At 41.6% G+C, this 21,746-nt stretch overlaps 1 long non-coding RNA gene across 1 annotated transcript; it reads right to left on the reverse strand.

Annotated features, from left to right (window-relative positions):
* Positions 1 to 9,477: 9,477 nt before the first annotated feature.
* On the reverse strand, positions 9,478 to 16,890 carry LOC148315083 (uncharacterized). The gene is made up of 5 exons (XR_015841292.1): positions 16,867 to 16,890; positions 16,324 to 16,493; positions 15,386 to 15,523; positions 15,180 to 15,270; positions 9,478 to 9,580 (listed from the first exon to the last, which is right to left on the reverse strand). It is a non-coding gene; the product is annotated as an uncharacterized LOC148315083 (long non-coding RNA).
* Positions 16,891 to 21,746: the final 4,856 nt, after the last annotated feature.

Below are 21,746 nucleotides of genomic sequence, written 5' to 3' on the forward strand. Positions count from 1 at the left end.
CCTCGCTACTTCGCGGTTCACCTTTCGCGGGTTCAGTGCTTCGCGGGTCTAAAAAATATTCGGGGGCATTGTAGTTTCGCCGAGCGACACAACGGGGCGCTGGAGCGGTTAGACGGCCGGCGTGCGCCGAAGAAGAGCGTGGGCGAAGAGGAGAGTGGACGAAGAAGAGCACGTTCCCCCGGACACGATCGGTGGCGACGTTTCGCGCGGTTCGGACCGTACCAGAGCTCCGGCCAGCGTGCGTGGCAGTTAAGCCGTAGAGGAGCACCTTCCCCGGGCACGGGCGGTTCCAAGCGGCCCCTAAGTTTAACCGAATGGAAGCTCCGGAGGAGGAGGGCATGCTCGCGTCACAGTAAGCCGAAGAGGAGCACCTTCCCCGGGCACGGGCGGTGCCAAGCGGCCCCTAAGTTTAACCGAATGGAAGCTCCGGGGGAGGAGGGCGGGCGTGTGTCACAGTTAAGCCAAATTGGAGCACCTCTTCTGCCCGGGCACGAGCGGAGCGCGAGGCTGTCAGTTATGAATGAATAAATGAATAAATAAATAAAGAATGCCACCTTTCATTTCACAGGGCACACCGGACGGCGTACCAGCAGGTAAAAGTCGGAGTAATTAAATAAATACAAAAAGAATGGCTGGGGAATAAAAAAATAATACGTTTTAATAATAATTTGGTTTTTTTGTTATAACATGAATTTCACTCTCTCTCTCCCCGTATATATATATATATATATATATATATATATATATATATATATATATATATATATATATATATATATATATATATTTATTATATATATTGTATATTTTTTTTAAGCATTTTTGAAGGTGCGCCGCTACTTCGCGGATTTTCAGTTTTCGCGGGTGGTCTCGGTCCCCATTAACCGCGATAACCGAGGGTTCACTGTACTCCATAAAATTTACAAAAAGCGAGGTGAAACACTCAACCAGAGCTGCTTTTTTTAACATTTCTCGAGGGCCATGGCGAGCCATTTCAAAAAAGCTGCACAACTAACGTATAAAATATTGATAAATTTGCTCGGCCTGATGTGTGTGTAAAGTTTTACGAGTTGTCGTTCATATTTAGAACCTCATAATCAGCTTTGTTTTATTGACGAACAGTGCAATGCCACTCCCACAACTTTTCATGAAAAAGGACGAATTTCGTATTGTGACATCCTCATGGCCGAAACAGTCATCCGAGCATATATGAGGGCGACCTTGTTGAGTTGCACGGAGAAAAACATCCAAGAAAATAACTTGTATTAGCTTTTACCAGTTGGTGGCGCTACTACTACGATGTAAAATAAGTTGGTAGATGTCTTCAGGGCTGAAGTATCCTCAAATGTGTACAACTTCGAGAAGATAGGATCATCTGAGTCATGTTGCCGGAGCTTTTGTTGCCACAGAGTACAATCGGACTTTTCAGCACCTTAATAGCCACGCCTTTTGCCAAAACGTCACAAAATTCGGCAGAGAGTAAGATCATTGTCTTGAGTCTTTTCTGACTCATTTTCAGTCGGATTCGTCAAAAGGGCACCGTGCAGTACGTGAAAATTAAAATAAAAACAAATTTTTGATTCCACTTGGCGGCACTGTGTGTATAACAAAATAATAACATTAAGATGTCTTCAGGTCGGGACGTTTTATTTACAGGTGAAGGTTTGGATTTTTAGGAGCATGTGCAGGGGAGTTATTAAGCATTCATTTATTTGTATTAGGTTCATTTTGTCTTCTTATTATTGATATTTGACTGATTCATTAAAAGCAGACAATTATGTTTTAGGTTAATTTTTTACCTGACATGTTTCGGCGAGTCTTTCGCCTTCTTCAGAGTGTCGCATGATGGTGTCTTGAGCTGATGTTCCATGAGGGTGTGACTTACCTGTCAAAAAAATGAAAAAAATCAGAGCAGTAAAAGAACAAGCACAACATGAACATTACAAATCAGCAATCACTGACCACTGCAAAAGGGAAAACCACATCATGGACCTGGAGAAGGGCAGGGTCATCCGCACAGAAGAGAACAAACAACAGCGCTGGATCAGAGAGGCCATTGAGATCTGCAAGCGAGGCATAAAAACCATGAACAGAGACAAGGGAGCCTTCATCCTCTCTACCACCTGGACCAGCATCTTGGCGGAGTGAACGGACAGCGGGGGGCGTGACTTGCCTTCATTCTTGTGACAGGTAAGTCACGCCCTCATGGAACATCAGCTGATAAAGACGGGTCACAAGACAGCATCATGTGACACTCTGAAGAAGGCGAAAGACTTTCGTATTGTGACATGCTCAAGGCCTAAACACTCATCCGAGCAAATATAAGGTAGATTTTGTTCACTTGCCCGGAGAAAAACATCAACAAAAATAATTTGTATTTGTTTTAACCAGTTGGTGGCACTACCACTGCGATCAAAAATAAGTTGGCAGCCGTCTTCAGGGCCTGAATATCCTCAAATGTGAAAGATTTCCAGAAGATGGATCATCTGAATCATTTTGCAGGAACTTTTGTTGCCACGGAGAATAATCAGAATCTGCGGCACCGTAATAGCCACGCCCTTTGAGGGAAAGTCATAAAAATAGGGATAGAGTAAGATCAATGTCTTGAGTCTTTTCTAGCCAATTTTCAATCGGATTCGTTAAAAGGGCACCGTGCAGTACGTCAAAATGTAAAAATTGATATTGATTGGCGCAAGGTGTATAACTGAATATAAACATATAGATGTCTTCAGGTACCGACTCTTTATGTACATGTGAAGTTTTGGATTTTTAGCAGCATGTGCAGGAGAGTTATTAAGCATTTTGTCCATTGCGGCGAAGGAAATCTTAAGTGAAAACTTTGAAGCCCCGCCCCCGTCATATAGTATTTCGGAAACAAAAAATTTTAGCCCCAGTGTTTGTCCCAGGTCTTAAGATGCTCCAGACAGAACTTTAAGGCAATCAGATGAAGCCTTTAGGATCAGGGTGCAAAAGAATGACCCCTGTAAACATGCAAAAAAGGGCAAAAGTCGGACTTTCAAAAATTCATAACTCACTTCCTGTTCATATTAGACGTTAAAAAATATAAAATTTTTCGCCATGCCCGATGAGACTGCCAAGTTTGGTGAGTTTTTGTGCATGTTTCGGGGGTCAAAAATGCGATCGAACAATCGGAAAAATAATAATAATACTAATTTCTACAAAAACAATAGGGACTTCGCAGCGGTCGCTGCTCAGGCCCTAATAATAATAATAATAATAATAATAATAATAAAAGTAATAATATTTTCTACAAAAACAATAGGGACCTCGCCGCGGTCGCTGCTCGGGCCCCAATAATAATTTCTACACAAAGTCCATTGTGGTGACCCGCCCCCTTTTAAGTAAATTCAAAATGGCCGACTTCCTGTAAAACCTAGCTCATTGCTCCAAGAGACTTTTTTGTAGGTCTTGGTCTTATACATACAGTGAACCCTCGCTACTTCGCGGTTCACCTTTCGCGGGTTCAGTGCTTCGCGGGTCTAAAAAATATTCGGGGGCATTGTAGTTTCGCCAAGCGGCACGACGGGGCGCTGGAGCGGTTAGACGGCCGGCGTGCGCCGAAGAAGAACGTGGGCGAAGAGGAGAGTGGACGAAGAAGAGCACGTTCCCCCGGACACGATCGGTGGCGACGTTTCGCGCGGTTCGGACCGTACCAGAGCTCCGGCCGGCGTGTGTGGCAGTTAAGCCGTAGAGGAGCACCTTCCCCGGGCACGGGCGGTGCCAAGCGGCCCCGAAGTTTAACCGAATGGAAGCTCCGGAGGAGGAGGGCATGTTCGCGTCACAGTAAGCCGAAGAGGAGCACCTTCCTCGGGCACGGGCGGTTCCAAGCGGCCCCTAAGTTTAACCGAATGGAAGCTCCGGAGGAGGAGGGCATGCTCGCGTCACAGTAAGCCGAAGAGGAGCACCTTCCCCGGGCACGGGCGGTTCCAAGCGGCCCCTAAGTTTAACCGAATGGAAGCTCCGGAGGAGGAGGGCATGCTCGCGTCACAGTAAGCCGAAGAGGAGCACCTTCCCCGGGCACGGCGGTGCCAAGCGGCCCCTAAGTTTAACCGAATGGAAGCTCCGGGGGAGGAGGGCGGGCGTGTGTCACAGTTAAGCCGAATTGGAGCACCTCTTCTGCCCGGGCACGAGCGGAGCGCGAGGCTGTCAGTTATGAATGAATAAATGAATAAATAAATAAAGAATGCTACCTTTCATTTCACAGGGCACACCGGACGGCGTACCAGCAGGTAAAAGTCGGAGTAATTAAATAAATACAAAAAGAATGGCTGGGGAATAAAAAAATAATACGTTTTAATAATAATTTGTTTTTTTTGTTATAACATGAATTTCACTCTCTCTCTCCCCGTATATATATATATATATATATATATATATATATATATATATATATATATATATATATATATATATATATATATATATATATATATATATATATATATATATTTATTATATATATTGTATATTTTTTTTAAGCATTTTTGAAGGTGCGCCGCTACTTCGCGGATTTTCAGTTTTCGCGGGTGGTCTCGGTCCCCATTAACCGCGATAACCGAGGGTTCACTGTACTCCATAAAATTTACAAAAAGCGAGGTGAAACACTCAACCAGAGCTGCTTTTTTTTAACATTTCTCGAGGGCCATGGCGAGCCATTTAAAAAAAGCTGCACAACTAACGTATAAAATATTGATAAATTTGCTCGGCCTGATGTGTGTGTAAAGTTTTACGAGTTGTCGTTCATATTTAGAACCTCATAATCAGCTTTGTTTTATTGCCGAACAGTGCAATGCCACTCCCACAACTTTTCACGAAAAAGGACGAATTTCGTATTGTGACATCCTCATGGCCGAAACAGTCATCCGAGCATATATGAGGGCGACCTTGTTGAGTTGCACGGAGAAAAACATCCAAGAAAATAACTTGTATTAGCTTTTACCAGTTGGTGGCGCTACTACTACGATGTAAAATAAGTTGGTAGATGTCTTCAGGGCTGAAGTATCCTCAAATGTGTACAACTTCGAGAAGATAGGATCATCTGAGTCATGTTGCCGGAGCTTTTGTTGCCACAGAGTACAATCGGACTTTTCAGCACCTTAATAGCCACGCCTTTTGCCAAAACGTCACAAAATTCGGCAGAGAGTAAGATCATTGTCTTGAGTCTTTTCTGACTAATTTTCAGTCGGATTCGTCAAAAGGGCACCGTGCAGTACGTGAAAATTAAAATAAAAACACATTTTTGATTCCACTTGGCGGCACTGTGTGTATAACAAAATAATAACATTAAGATGTCTTCAGGTCGGGACGTTTTATTTACAGGTGAAGGTTTGGATTTTTAGGAGCATGTGCAGGGGAGTTATTAAGCATTCATTTATTTGTATTAGGTTCATTTTGTCTTCTTATTATTGATATTTGACTGATTCATTAAAAGCAGACAATTATGTTTTAGGTTAATTTTTTACCTGACATGTTTCGGCGAGTCTTTCGCCTTCTTCAGAGTGTCGCATGATGGTGTCTTGAGCTGATGTTCCATGAGGGTGTGACTTACCTGTCAAAAAAATGAAAAAATCAGAGCAGTAAAAGAACAAGCACAACATGAACATTACAAATCAGCAATCACTGACCACTGCAAAAGGGAAAACCACATCATGGACCGGGAGAAGGGCAGGGTCATCCGCACAGAAGAGAACAAACAACAGCGCTGGATCAGAGAGGCCATTGAGATCTGCAAGCGAGGCATAAAAACCATGAACAGAGACAAGGGAGCCTTCATCCTCTCTACCACCTGGACCAGCATCTTGGCGGAGTGAACGGACAGCGGGGGGCGTGACTTGCCTTCATTCTTGTGACAGGTAAGTCACGCCCTCATGGAACATCAACTGATAAAGACGGGTCACAAGACACCATCATGTGACACTCTGAAGAAGGCGAAAGACTTTCGTATTGTGACATGCTCAAGGCCTAAACACTCATCCGAGCAAATATAAGGTAGATTTTGTTAACCTGCCCGGAGAAAAACATCAACGAAAATAATTTGTATTTGTTTTAATCAGTTGGTGGCGCTACCACTGCGATCAAAAATAAGTTGGCAGCCGTCTTCAGGGCCTGAATATCCTCAAATGTGAAAGATTTCCAGAAGATGGATCATCTGAATCATTTTGCAGGAACTTTTGTTGCCACGGAGAATAATCAGACTCTGCGGCACCGTAATAGCCACGCCCTTTGAAGGAAAGTCATAAAAATAGGGATAGAGTAAGATCAATGTCTTGAGTCTTTTCTAGCCAATTTTCAATCGGATTCGTTAAAAGGGCACCGTGCAGTACGTCAAAATGTAAAAATTTATATTGATTGGCGCAAGGTGTATAACTGAATATAAACATATAGATGTCTTCAGGTACCGACTCTTTATGTACATGTGAAGTTTTGGATTTTTAGCAGCACGTGCAGGAGAGTTATTAAGCATTTTGTCCATTGCGGCGAAGGAAATCTTAAGTGAAAACTTTGAAGCCCCGCCCCCGTCATATAGTATTTCGGAAACAAAAAATTTTAGCCCCAGTGTTTGTCCCAGGTCTTAAGATGCTCCAGACAGAACTTTAAGGCAATCAGATGAAGCCTTTAGGATCAGGGTGCAAAAGAATGACCCCTGTAAACATGCAAAAAAGGGCAAAAGTCGGACTTTCAAAAATTCATAACTCACTTCCTGTTCATATTAGACGTTAAAATATCAAATTTTTCGCCATGCCCGATGAGACTGCCAAGTTTGGTGAGTTTTTGTGCATGTTTCGGGGGTCAAAAATGCGATCGAACAATCGGAAAAATAATAATAATAATAATTTCTACAAAAACAATAGGGACTTCGCAGCGGTCGCTGCTCAGGCCCTAATAATAATAATAATAATATTATTAATAATAAAAGTAATAATATTTTCTACAAAAACAATAGGGACCTCGCAGCCGTCGCAGCTCGGGCCCTAATAACAATTTCTAGAAAAACAATAGGGACCTCGCAGCGGTCACTGCTCGGGCCCTAATAATAATAATAAAAATAATAATAATTTCCACAAAAACAATGGGGACCTCGTAGCGGTCGCTGCTCGGGCCCTAATAATAATTTCTACAAAAACAATAGGGACCTCGCCGCCGTCGCTGCTCGGGCCCCAATAATAATTTCTACACAAAGTCCATTGTGGTGACCCGCCCCCTTTTAAGGAAATTAAAAATGGCCGACTTCCTGTAAAACCTAGCTCATTGCTCCAAGAGACTTTTTTGTAGGTCTTGGTCTTATACATACAGTGAACCCTCGCTACTTCGCGGTTCACCTTTCGCGGGTTCAGTGCTTCGCGGGTCTAAAAAATATTCGGGGGCATTGTAGTTTCGCCGAGCGGCACGACGGGGCGCTGGAGCGGTTAGACGGCCGGCGTGCGCCGAAGAAGAGCGTGGGCGAAGAGGAGAGTGGACGAAGAAGAGCACGTTCCCCCGGACACGATCGGTGGCGACGTTTCGCGCGGTTTGGACCGTACCAGAGCTCCGGCCGGCGTGCGTGACAGTTAAGCCGTAGAGGAACACCTTCCCCGGGCACGGGCGGTGCCAAGCGGCCCCTAAGTTTAACCGAATGGAAGCTCCGGAGGAGGAGGGCATGCTCGCGTCACAGTAAGCCGAAGAGGAGCACCTTCCACGGGCACGGGCGGTTCCAAGCGGCCCCTAAGTTTAACCGAATGGAAGCTCCGGAGGAGGAGGGGATGCTCGCGTCACAGTAAGCCGAAGAGGAGCACCTTCCCCGGGCACGGGCGGCTTCAAGCGGCCCCTAAGTTTAACTGAATGGAAGCTCCGGAGGAGGAGGGCATGCTCGCGTCACAGTAAGCCGAAGAGGAGCACCTTCCCCGGGCACGGGCGGTGCCAAGCGGCCCCTAAGTTTAACCGAATGGAAGTTCCGGGGGAGGAGGGCGGGCGTGTGTCACAGTTAAGCCGAATTGGAGCACCTCTTCCGCCCGGGCACGAGCGGAGCGCGAGGCTGTCAGTTATGAATGAATAAATGAATAAATAAATAAAGAATGCCACCTTTCATTTCACAGGGTACACCGGACGGCGTACCAGCAGGTAAAAGTCGGAGTAATTAAATAAATACAAAAAGAATGGCTGGGGAATTAAAAAATAATATGTTTTAATAATAATTTGTTTTTTTTGTTATAACATGAATTTCACTCTCTCTCTCCCCGTATATATATATATATATATATATATATATATATATATATATATATATTTATATATTTATTATATATATTGTATTTTTTTTAAGCATTTTTGAAGGTGTGCCGCTACTTCGCGGATTTTCAGTTTTCGCGGGTGGTCTCGGTCCCCATTAACCGCGATAACCGAGGGTTCACTGTACTCCATAAAATTTACAAAAGGCGAGGTGAAACACTCAACCAGGGTTGCTTTTTTGAACATTTCTCGAGGGCCATGGCGAGCCATTTCAAAAAAGCTGCACAACTAACGTATAAAATATTGATAAATTTGCTCGGCCTGATGTGTGTGTAAAGTTTCACGAGTTGTCGTTCATATTTACAACCTCATAATCAGCGTTGTTTTATTGCCGAACAGTGCAATGCCACTCCCACAACCTTTCACGAAAAAGGACGAATTTCGTATTGTGACATCCTCATGGCCGAAACAGTAATCCGAGCATATATGAGGGCGACCTTGTTGAGTTGCACGGAGAAAAACATCCAAGAAAATAACTTGTATTAGCTTTTACCAGTTGGTGGCGCTACTACTACGATGAAAAATAAGTTGGTAGAAGTCTTCAGAGCTGAAGTATCCTCAAATGTGTACAACTTCGAGAAGATAGGATCATCTGAGTCATGTTGCCGGAGCTTTTGTTGTCACAAAGTACAATCGGACTTTTCAGCACCGTAATAGCCACGCCTTTTGCCAAAACGTCACAAAATTCGGCAGAGAGTAAGATCATTGTCTTGAGTCTTTTCTGACTAATTTTCAGTCGGATTCGTCAGAAGGGCACCGTGCAGTACGTGAAAATTTAAATAAAAACAAATTTTTGATTCCACTTGGCGGCGCTGTGTGTAAAACAAAATAATAACATTAAGATGTCTTCAGGTCGGGACGTTTTATTTACAGGTGAAGGTTTGGATTTTTAGGAGCATGTGCAGGGGAGTTATTAAGCATTCATTTATTTGTATTAGGTTCATTTTGTCTTCTTATTATTGATATTTGACTGATTCATTAAAAGCAGACATTTATGTTTTAGGTTAATTTTTTACCTGACATGTTTCAGCGAGTCTTTCGCCTTCTTCAGAGTGTCGCATGATGGTGTCTTGAGACCAGTCTTTATCAGCTGATGTTCCATGAGGGTGTGACTTACCTGTCAAAAAAATTAAAAAATCAGAGCAGTAAAAGAACAAGCACAACATGAACATTACAAATCAGCAATCACTGACCACTGCAAAAGGGAAAACCACATCATGGACCGGGAGAAGGGCAGGGTCATCCGCACAGAAGAGAACAAACTACAGCGCTGGATCAGAGAGGCCATTGAGATCTGCAAGCGAGGCATAAAAACCATGAACAGAGACAAGGGAGCCTTCATCCTCTCTACCACCTGGAGCAGCGTCTTGGCGGAGTGAATGGACAGCGGGGGGCGTGACTTGCCTTCATTCTTGTGACAGGTAAGGCACGCCTTCATGGAACATCAGCTGATAAAGACAGGTCACAAGACACCATCACAGGGTTCGAAGTTAACTTTAAAAACTGCTTGCCCATAGGGCAAGTGCCACTAAAATTTGCCTTGCCCGAGTGGCCAAATTACTTGCCCAACTTGGGCAAGTGACAATTTTTTTTCTCTTGCCCTGAGTGACTTTTTGTATGACAAAGTGTCTAATTACAAATTGCATGAATTTTTTGTTCGGACAGTTCCCGCCTAGAAAGAATTAAAAATACGTTACAATCATAAGGGTTGCTTATAGAAAAATGTATCATGTATTAACACATTAATTAGGTGTCTGCTGACCCAGGATTATGTTATTGTTATGTTATGTTATATATGAAAGAGAATGTGGAATGACACTGAACGATGGAAGGTGGAAGGATGTGGAAAGATTGTGAATGACATTGAATGATTTGGAATGACACTGAAAGATTTTGAATAATACTGAATGACACTGAATGAAGTAAAACTTTCTGGGAACGGGCCAATTCAAGATAGCTGCCGCACTGTGGGGGAGGCTTTGGTACCAAATTTGGAAAGAGACCCAAACGGTTGGGTCCATTTTATATCAGTGTGGGGGTGAAACGTTGGTCTCGGCGGAGCTGTCTGAATATTGGAGAAGTTAGAAGACAAAGTAAAACAGAACAATTAAAATCACTCTTCAAATACATATTGTTTGGTGGGCAGAGCATGATTTACAGCTCACCATTTTATTGCATGCACCAAGCATGTTATACATTTTTCTGTCCATGGGATGGCGTAGTCAAGAAAAATGAAGCATCTCGAAGCCCATTCGTGTGTGAAGTATTTCCCTGCAGGGCTTGGCTGCTTTATGGGGCTTCATTTTGCCATCACTAGTTTTAGATAGTTTTAATTTTTGAAAGAGCATTTTTGTTTTAGTATTAAGGTAGGCCAGAAATGGAATGAAATGCAGAGATAGAAATGACACAGGAAAAATTTGGCTAGAAGGGCTATAATTTTCATTAAAGCAGAGAAGAAAATAGAAACTACAAAAAACATTGATGTGTACTTGTCCACTTTAAGGTAGAACTGGTTGAAGTGAAATGAGTCACAAGATTGGAAAAATAGGAAATAAAATAGAATTAACATGTTCATTTTTGTGATAAGAAATTTGTGATTAGGTGAAAAGGGGAAAAAAAAGAGAATTACAGGCTTTTCAAATAAAACAACCTAATTTAAATTGGCCAACTTGTAAAATGGAAAAGAAAATTCTAAATTATGCACAGAAAGCATGAACGTGTTGGGCAGAAGGAAGGAAAAAGAAAAGAAAGAAAGGAGGAAGCAGTAAGTCTTGTTACAAAACATTAACTTTTCAGGACGAGATGTGGTAGCAATGGAGGATCACGTGACGTAAAAAGTCAAACATAAAAGTGTGTGTAGAAGGAGTTCTACATCAACATGCGTTTTACTCATTAGGCCGTGATACACTGGCAAAATTGGACTTCAATAGAATTAATAAGCACGGGCGAATTCAAACAAACGTCAAAACTTTAAAGGGGCGCATTGTCAGTGATAAGAAAGAGAAAAGATATTGCCAGACCACTTTTCTGTAAAAACTTTCCTTGGGACGCCTCGGTGACCCCCATTAAATCCCTGACCCTTCATAGATAAAGTTGAGGCCCAGTGCCTCTCAGGGCTGTAATTTATGTGGCAGAGAAAGGTCCAACAAGCCTTGGTAATCTTTAAAACAGTATCGTCATGGCCATGGAATGGGTTGTGTATGTTGGAACTTGTGAAGATACACTACAAGATTGTATCGACAAAGCATCTTAACGCACTACCAAATTATTATAAGCCATTTGAGCAAAACAGTGACTGCAAAAAATGACTTCATTAGCCTGGGTTACTGCAGGAACCAGGGCAAAATGAATTCATTTGCATATTTAGTCACAACAATTTGGATTTCGTGGCAGAGAACCACTTAGAGTGTGATTAAGAGCTTTCACTGCTGCTTTAAGGAATCAAAAAATTACATTCTTTTCCCACCACATTCACATTGCACGCCGGCCTAATTGTCACAGGGACACATTATACTGATAAGTTGCGGTGCATTTCAGCCCAGCGTCATTTTTTCCCCGCATCATCTAGGAGGCGCCACACGACTGTGGAGCCGTCCAAATTATCACCAAACCGCGACTTGACCTTCCTCCCGACTGGAGGAACTCAGACTTGTAACACAGACCAGGTGCGCATTCCAGACTGATAAGAAGTAAAAGTGTTTGAGAACCAAGGTCGCAGCCTGAAATCAAACTGACTTTTATGCGATGGGAGTACTAACATTGTGATACCAACGGATAAGAGATTGTTAGGATAAGCAGGAAGAGCGTAGGCGGGTGTGAGCTAATTAAAATTTGGGGTTTCCCATCTTGTATGAGTTGTATGGTTACAATGTGGACTGACAGTCAAGATAAATGTTCATGCGTTCTGTCGACATTGGGCTTTAAAAACCACAACAGGAAAAGAAAAGTTGTGCATAAAGCACGTCTAAAATAGTTATTTGTGAACGCAAAATTCACTTAACAGAAAATGACACAATTACAATTGGAAACTGCCTCGCCTTTATATCGACACAGCGCAGCTAAAAGGGAAAATGAACACACCCCCACACGCACACACACGCAGAAAATCAACTTGACAATTTGATCCCACGCCAGGGAAAAAGGTACCAGTAATTGAACGCACACATTGGGAGAACAAAGGTGCAAACATTGCTGAGGACAGGATCAGCAAATTGGCAGATGGCAAATCCTGGCTGCCTAATTCATTGATTGGAAAAGTAATAAGAGTGACACAAGAGCATAACTATGTGTCAAGAGAGGGGTAGTATGATATGAAATTGTTCCCACATACAGACTTTTCAACAAAAAACTTTTTTTTAGACAGTGTTATTTGTTTGAGATGCAATATTGTTTGGTTGTAATTCATATGTTTTCAAAATGGATTAAGTTGTTTCCGACAACATATGTTGATGCTAAAACAGTTGGAAAAAGTGTTGTGTAATCAAATTGTCAGGTTCAATCACCTAAGCATTCACTGAACATAGGCTAAATGAATGGAAGGAAGACAAGAGTTGATCTTTTACTCGCGAGGAGAACGAACGGAGGTGTGCTCAGTTACATCTCCAAATTCGTTCTGGAGCACACTCCGCCGAGCCCTCTATTTTATTAGGGAAGTCCCTAACAATACAATGTATTTGCACTAAGGGATGAAGGGGGGAGCACCAGCAGGAACATGTAAACATCTCAGACACAAGAGGAAAGACAGACATCAATGGCAGTCATCCACTGATTGAAAAGGCAGATATGCCCTTTTAGTGCTCTGGTACTAAAGTCTCAGTCCTTTTGTTTCAGAGGTGTGTCTCAGCACACCTCCTTTGATGTTGCAGACGTTGATCCAGTCTTCAGGCATCCGCTTCTCTGTGAAGTCTTCTCATCCATATGGTCAAACATGGGTCACGCTGTGGAACAATTCTTTTGCAATACTAATAGAGTAAAATATGGGATAAAATACATCTTCAACCTAACACAAATTATCCTGACATTTGGAATTTCAAGAAGTGATTTGAAGTGAAAATTATGCATTTTGTGAATGATGTTGTAACAAGTGGGACAGTTGTTGCAAAATTGACTCAAAGCGTCATTGTGCATACAGTCTGCAGGACTTGTGGAACGCACTAATGGGACTGTTAAGGGCAGACTTATCAAGACAATGAGGGAAAAAAAGGAGACAATGACCAGACTGTGTTTCAATCACAACAATGAGGATAGTGCCAGCCGAAGTTAGGACACTATCCCCTATCGACTCTCAGGTTCATCAGAACCACCAGCGACTGGCACATCAGTCCCAGTCCACATGGGAAACATGTTTTGACCAAAAAGAAAAAAAAAAAAAAGACGCAATTACTGGTCAGTGTGTTCTGATCCACAGAGAAATCACGTCCGTGTGGGAGACCAACTCTTCTTCAAGGTGCTGAAACGACTTCGTTGGGACAAGTGAATGCTGAGATGGCCCTCGCCAGATGATTGCAGTGACCCCGACGGCAGCAAAGGTCGCGGGGCGTGGCAGCTGGATCCACCAGTTGCAGTACAAGCTTCTCCGGTTTCCAGCTAAAGGCCGAGCAACGCGAATCCCTCGAACAGGAGCCCACCTGAGTCACAATATCGGACCACACGCACATCGGAACCGCACAACCAGCCACAGATACGAATGTTGAAGCCACAGAACAAAAAGATTAGATATTGTTTGGAAATTAATGACGTACATAAAGAATTTTAGCCTTGATTGGAGAACATTACTGCATTTACATTTTTAATAAAATGAAACAATTATTGATGTTATGACCACTACGAAGAATTTGAAAGACAATATATCGGGATAATTATGGTTTTCATTTTTGTTATGTGTAGTCTGTTCATGTTGCATTATTCTTATGACAAAGATGATTATTAACTGCATGTTTGTTGCCCAAATGTACCATTACAACCTGATTGATGTTGAGAATGACGAATTCGAACTGGACAATGACAAACTCGAACTGGACACTGAAACCTAAATAACACATGGACCCTTTTGCCCCTGCCCCCACACATGCACACACATACACCACACACGAAGATCCGGGAGGTAAAGACGGCTGTCCCCTCCTACAACGAGGCAAGGGCCTCGATCAAGTCGCCGCAGAGACAAGCTCTGCGTGGAGACAAACTCTGCGTGGAGACAGTTTTGTTATTTTTCACTAGGTATATTGAAGTTTTTTTATGTTTTATTCCCAAGTGACCAACATACCATGAGAATCTCGTTCCACGCCGGAAGGGAGGAGGGGAATTTTGTCCCTACTGAGGGTTTTCGCCCCTCCACGGATGACCACACTGTTGTATGATTTCATTATGATGATCTGTCTTAAAGCCGTAAGGACATGATTTAAACCCACAAACGGGTGAATGTGAGATGGGATGAGGATATGTAAATAGTTTGTGTATTTCTAATCATGTTTTTATACACTATTTGTATCAGTTATAATTGCGCACACACACAGACACTCACATTATTGCTTTAGCACACACGCGCACAACTGGAACACACGCACACACTTTAGTTTCGAATTCCTGACTGACTACTGTGGTTGATTGCTTCCTGCCTGCCTGCTAGAATTTCAGACAGACCTCCATTGTCTGCTTAGGTTGCTGATAAAAGACCGAACGGGTGGTAGAGAGTGAGAGAGAGTGCGCGAGATTGAACTGGCAAGACGCCTGCTTCACCTCCTGACTTCCTCTCCCATTCGCGAATGGTCAAAAACAAAACTCTAACTGGTTTGGTCTGGATTTATGCCACCTTCAGTCTAAAAATGGCGTCAGGACGTTTTAAACCTGACAGTTGCCTTGAGATCTCCGAGCTCGAACTGCCCTATTCCCACCTTGATCACAAGCTCCCATGAACCACTTGGACAGGGTTGCCTGTGTCCTTCTCGTTGATGTCCTTTGTGGCTCCATTCCTTTTCAGTGCTCCTAAAACAAAAAAGACAAGAAGCCAACTTAGTAAAGCTATTTAATGATTGTGAAACCTTATGGGACATGCTGAAATGTCTTCACACCACAATCCCTTAAAAAAAAAATATATTACCGTATAGAACATCAGAAAAAGGCAGGTCTCGGCGCTTGTTCTTGCTACGATGTCCAAAGAGATTGTACTTCAGAGACAGAGGATTTGTCATGATGAACGCCATCATTGTTCTGACACTATCGTCCAATCCACCAATACCTGCAACCATTATAACATGGGTGTCACTCGATCCAGATAATCATCACACACTTAAAAATATTTTGGCAGTTAAACTGGTTATGATAAACGTCACAGGAAAGGAATTGTCGATTAAGTGAACAGCTTCGGTAACGCCATATACACTCAAAGGGCAAGAGCCCAACATTCTACCAAAATGATTATGATTAGGGAGGTAACGATTCACTCAAGCCCCGATTCGATTTTTGATTTTCAGTTCCCGATTTCGATTCGATATTTTAATTGTTTTAAGTTGCTGCCACGTTTGTCTCTGTGCGCTCGTGTGATGCTGCAGCGATCCACAAACAAAATATGTCTATACGTCTTGTGCATTTTGAATGGAACCAAAAAACAATACACGATGCCAAATTGTACTATTATTATGAAACTGCCTATGAGTAGTAAAAGAAATACTTGTAAAAATATTTCACATTTTTAGAGCCCCAATACATTCTTTTAAATATAGAAGGGACTGAAATCATGTGAAAATTGAGTCTTTTTCTCAGTTTCCGACTTGGGGTGAACACATTCGGCTTATCATAGTTGCAGTTGACCATCTTGAACTCTGAAGTCTTTCAACTCGGCCTTCCGAATCAGGGTTTTAGAGGTGGGGCTATTTAGTGATACAGTAGGATGGTTTGATCTCTGTAGCTCCAGAATCAGGAATGTACTGGGACTGGGGTTCCTACTTGGGTTTAGGGTACCTAATTTTATATTTCAAGAAATTAAATAATTATTTATAATTTTGAAGATAATACATTAAAATTTCATCATTTTCATACCTGCATTAGATCCTGCAGTAGACTCACAGACTCAACATGTTGGACGTACTCAAGGACCTTCTGCAGCGCCTCTCTTGGTTAGGAAGCTTTTTCTCTGTGACAATCCATGGGGAGGTGTAGATGGTACTTCGTCATCACAGGCTTCAGACTCGTCACTTGAGAAAACATCCCTGCAATGGATGCATAGACACTTGGGCATGAATGTCATTTAACAACAAAAGCTAGAACAAAGAGCTTTGCATTTAAAAGAATACATCTGTGATGGGGAAGCCAGGTTAAAGTGTTAATTTTATAATTATGTAATTAGCTGCAGGTTAGTCTAGTGAAGGTGTAATCACTTCTATTTTGGAGCATAGCTTTTGCTCTGTCCAATCATTGCCTCACCTGCTGAAACCCACATTCGGGTATTTTACAAACCAAAAACTTAAATACCTGTACAGCTCTCATTTTTAACTTATTTTCTCTAACCTTTACCCACAAAATTTGAATATTCAAAATAAAAGTACACAAAGAAGTCACAATTTTTCCACATTAGTTACTTACGTAGTTCCTCTCAAATGCAGCTCAACACTGCATTGAATTAGAGCTTGATAAGCCTACACACAAAACATACAAAGCACATTGTGGCATGATTCTGAATGAGCCAATCTAGCATTTCAACATCTGTTCAACTGTTGGAATTTTAACTATTATCTGACTCTATTAACCAACATTCATCCAACAATTATGCGCGCTCGTTTTGGACACTGCATTGAATTAGAGCTTGATAAACCCACACACAAAACATACAAAGCACATTGTGGCATGATTCTGAATGAGCCAATCTAGCATTTCAATATCTGTTCAACTTTCATCTTGAATTTCTATTATTTAAATAACAGGCAACATTCAACAGTTAATATGTTTTGCTTTACTTACCCAAATCAAACACATCACAAAAAAGCCTTAAATGAGCTAGTGGAGTAGATTGTATTAATTTGAGTGAAAGCTTAAGTCTTTTGGAGAATTTTGGAGAGAGATCGAGGGACACTGTGTTTAGCGTCGTAGGCCCAATGCTAACAATATGTAGCTCGTTGTAAAGGTCCTCATAAAAATAAATAAAACACACAACGCTTATCAGTATTATTAAAAGGGTGATTATAATGTACTTAAGTTTTCCCCAAAATAATTCGAGTACGTACGTTGTTGATATACCCTCTGTGTTCTCGTCACTTATCATTTTAGCATACTGTGTTTTAGCTAACGCACCAAGCAGTTTTCCAACACAGGCAACCTTGAAAAATTACAAAACACATTGTAAAGTAAGTCTAAAAAATGAGAGCCAGACATTTACCCAAGATTAATTAATTAATTCAATTATCGTTCGGGACTCACCGTGCTTTCAGCTCTTCTGCCGCACCTCAAAGACCGCGTAGCTTGCATTCGCTCCTTTTCTCACAGTTTGAATATGCTGCCTTCAAAAGAATCTGTAATTTTGACAACTCCAACTTGAATCTACAAAAATCAAGCAATAAGGTAGAAATAACTTCAAATATACTTTGAATAAAGATCTTTCACAGCATACAGAATTAATAAAATAACATTAATTAATAATGTTGATTTTGTTTATTTAAAAAAAAGTAACTGTGTTGACTGTTGGATGTGGCTGACAATGCTGGACCTGCCTTGTCAAATAGTTCATAGATGACAATCTTAGCTGTCTGGTATATTATAAAATGTTATCTTGTCCCTTAAGGGTTATTAAGTCACAGTTGGGGGTACATGTAAATTCACAAAATATAACGTCCAGCCTTGTTAAATTTAGCATAGATAAATACATGAATTTAATTTTAATTTTAATAAATCAATCAATCCTCTGTACTGCTTCTTGTCCTCACAAGGGTCCCCGGGAGTGCTGGAGCCTATCCCAGCTGTCTTCGGGCAGTCGACAGGGTACACCCTGAACTGGTTGCCAGTCAATCGCAGGGCACACAGAGACAAGCAACCATCCGCTCTCACACTCAGACCTTGGACCAGTGACCAATCAACCTATCATGGATGTTTTTGGAAAGTGGGAGGAAACCGGCGAAAACCCTAGCAGGCACAGGGAGAACCTTGCACTTCTGTACTGTGATGCGGACTTGCTAACCAGTCCGCCACCGTGCCGCTTGTTCTAAAGAGTCCCAGAAAATAAAAACACCCGTCCCTTAGTCAAAAGCGGAAAAAGTCCAACAACAACCCGACCATAATTTGCATTGTTCCATAAGTTAAATCAATGTCAAACCTAATAAAAGCTGACTTCTGGTCCTCAAAAATCCTACACTTATTTTAGTCCTTTCACAATCTCGCAGCATAGGCTCCATGGCCATGTCTCTATCGTTTTGGCATCCATTGAATAGTTCTACTGAGAATAGTCTTCAGGGTGGTTACTATTAGCATAGCATGCATTAAATATCAAAAAGGCTCCAGAACAAATTTTCAAACCCATGCCCGCTTAGCTCATCTATAACCCATACAGGACCCAGACATGGTTGACCAGCTCTAACCTATGCCCACTTATCCCACACATAACCCAAACAGGACCGATAAATGGTGACCACTTCTAACCCATGCCCACTTAGCCCACACATAACCCAAATAGGACCCAGACATGGTTGACCAGCTCTAACCCATGCCCACTTGGCCCATATACAGCCCATATGAGACCCTCACATGGTTGACCAGTTCTAACCCATGCCCACTTAGCCCACACATAACCCAAATAGGACCTATAAATGGTTTCAGTAGTAGATTCAGTAGTTTTTATCATTACAGCATTTTCCCCTCTGTATAATGGACAGACATTAGGAGTGTTTCCTTACACTTAGATACGTTTATACTGTGTATATTTGCATGCTTTTTATGAATGTCTGCTGCTAATGTTATACATTAACGGCTACATTACGCCGCCGACTCTGTGTGAGCTATATCTTTGCTGCTGTAACACCTCAAATTTCCCCATTGTGGGACTAATAAAGGACATCTTTATCTTTATCTTTACCAGTTCTAACCCATGCCCACTTAGCCCATACACAACCCGTATTGCACCCACAACATTTGCCCAGTTTAAGCCCATGCCCACCAATCCCAGATGGCGCCCACATGGAACCCTGTACCATTGCCCACTTCTAGCCCATTCCCACTTGGTACCCAGGAATCCCGCATTTACCCCATTTGGGGCCCAGTTGGACATGTTGGCTGGGTACAGTACTTTTATTCTTGCAGTATTTTTATCATTGCAGTATTTTCAATCATTCAGTATTTTTTTTTATCATTGCAGCATTTTTATTTATTTCCCCTCTGAACCATAGACAGGCATTAGGAGTGTTTCCTTACACTTGTATATGTTGTGGGCTGTAAGTGTGTATATACATGGGGATCTGTGTATATACGTATATACTGTGTATATTTGCATGCTTTTTATGAATGCCTGCTGCCAATGTTATACATTAACGGCTACATTACGTCGGTGCCACTGTGTGATGTATATCTTTGCTGCTGTAACACTGCAAATGTCCCCGTTATTGGACAATTAAAAGACATCTTTATCTTTAGAAATTGAAGATTCACTTGCGAGGCCATTTTCAACACGGACCTTTCAAGAGAAGCTATATCGTCCAACACTCGGTCAGTGCTGTCTAAGTGCTTTTCTGTATATTGTTTGTCCACCCGTGGTGTCATAAATTATGGTATTATGAGGGGGATTTATTCAAGTAGGACTAAGTAGGACTTCATTGAAGGCCCAGGTGTGAAATGCATGGCCCTCCACTGGTTCAAATAATATCTAAAACTAAATTACCAGTTACATGTGCAATTTCAATATTCAACAATTATCTCAACAAAAAAGGACAATCTGAATTTTTTTTAAATGCACAATAAAACAGAAAAGCCATTTCCGGGTATTTTACAATTCAGTCTTCATTGGGGAAAAAACATTCAACAATTTGCTTTTCTTATTTAATACATAGTTCAGCACAGCAGGTGGCGGACAAGCACCTTAAAACGTCATTCGCCTACACAAGGAAGAAGAACATGCCCGAGGCGCTCCCGTGTCCTCGTCTTTCGGTCAACCTGAGAATAATGTTCTTGAGGATTAAAGTTTATAAATGTAAGTATGATGTGATTTTTTATTTTATTTTATGTTGTTGAACAGTGTTTTTGTTTATTTTATAATTTCGTCATTAAAAGGCTGTGGCGGTTGGAGAGTCAGCTTCGTGTTAGGGCGTGTTAAAGATCCCGATACCCACACTACACCCTCATTGAAGTATATACGAGTAAAATTATTCGAGCGCGCAGCCAAAGTATATTGTCCACAATTATTTGCGGACTTAACCAAAATCCCATTGAACTGGCGATGTTCGGTGGAATTCTTGTGCCCATGCTGAAAAAAATTCTCTTCAAATGTACATATCAAATTATGACATTATGATAAACAGTTGCATGTGTGCAATTTCGGTCACTCTTTTAAAGTCACCTACGTGTTTTGTCCGAGTGCAGCTAGCGTACTTAGCGACCTTGTGTGCATGCGCCGCAGATTGTGAGAGCGCCTCAAATAGTACAAATGAAGCTATAGCTTGTTCCGGTGGGTCCCAAGCCAGGGTTTTTTCTTAACTACCACATTACTTAAGTTTTAATATCACTCTCAACGTCAAAATTGTTACAAATAAATACATAATGATAACGTGCCGCCAAGCTCGATGACATAGGAGGCGGAAGTTGGTGTCGTCACACGCATTGTCCCAATTTTGCAATATCGGTACGCTTGGAACCTGTGCTCTGCAACACCCCATGTACACGTCAACGAGGAACGTATGGTGTAGAGTGTTTATTGCGATTGGGCCATTCTTTGTCACGGTCTTCTCTCTGACAAATTGGCATATTTAGCAGCCAAAATATAATGAGCCGTTGCTGTGATAGTAGTTGCAGCCCAAGGTTATTTTAGTAAACGAAAATGAACTCAAAACTTGAATAGAAAAAAATAAAATTCGATAATGAAAAAAATACAGTGAACCCTCGGTTATCGCGGTTAATGGGGACCGAGACCACCCGCGAAAACTGAAAATCCGCGAAGTAGCGGCGCACCTTCAAAAATGCTTAAAAAAAAAAAGTGCGAAGTAGTGGTGCACCTTCAAAAATGCTTAAAAAAAAAATAATAATAAATATGTATATATATATATATATATGTATATATATATATATATACACGGGTAGAGAGAGAGAGAGTGAAATTCATGCTATAACAAAAAAAAAAAAATTATTATTAAAACTTATTATTTTTTTATTCCCCAGCCATTATTTTTGTATTTATTCAATTACTTCTTTTTGTATGAAAGGTGGCATTCTTCATTTATTTTTTTTATTCATTTATTCATTCATAACTGACAGCCTCGCGCTCCGCTCGTGCT

The sequence above is a fragment of the Idiotropiscis lumnitzeri genome, unplaced genomic scaffold, assembly GCF_059441095.1.
Source record: "Idiotropiscis lumnitzeri isolate Australia: NSW breed Sydney's pygmy pipehorse unplaced genomic scaffold, RoL_Ilum_1.0 HiC_scaffold_139, whole genome shotgun sequence".
Lineage (NCBI taxonomy): Eukaryota > Metazoa > Chordata > Actinopteri > Syngnathiformes > Syngnathidae > Idiotropiscis > Idiotropiscis lumnitzeri.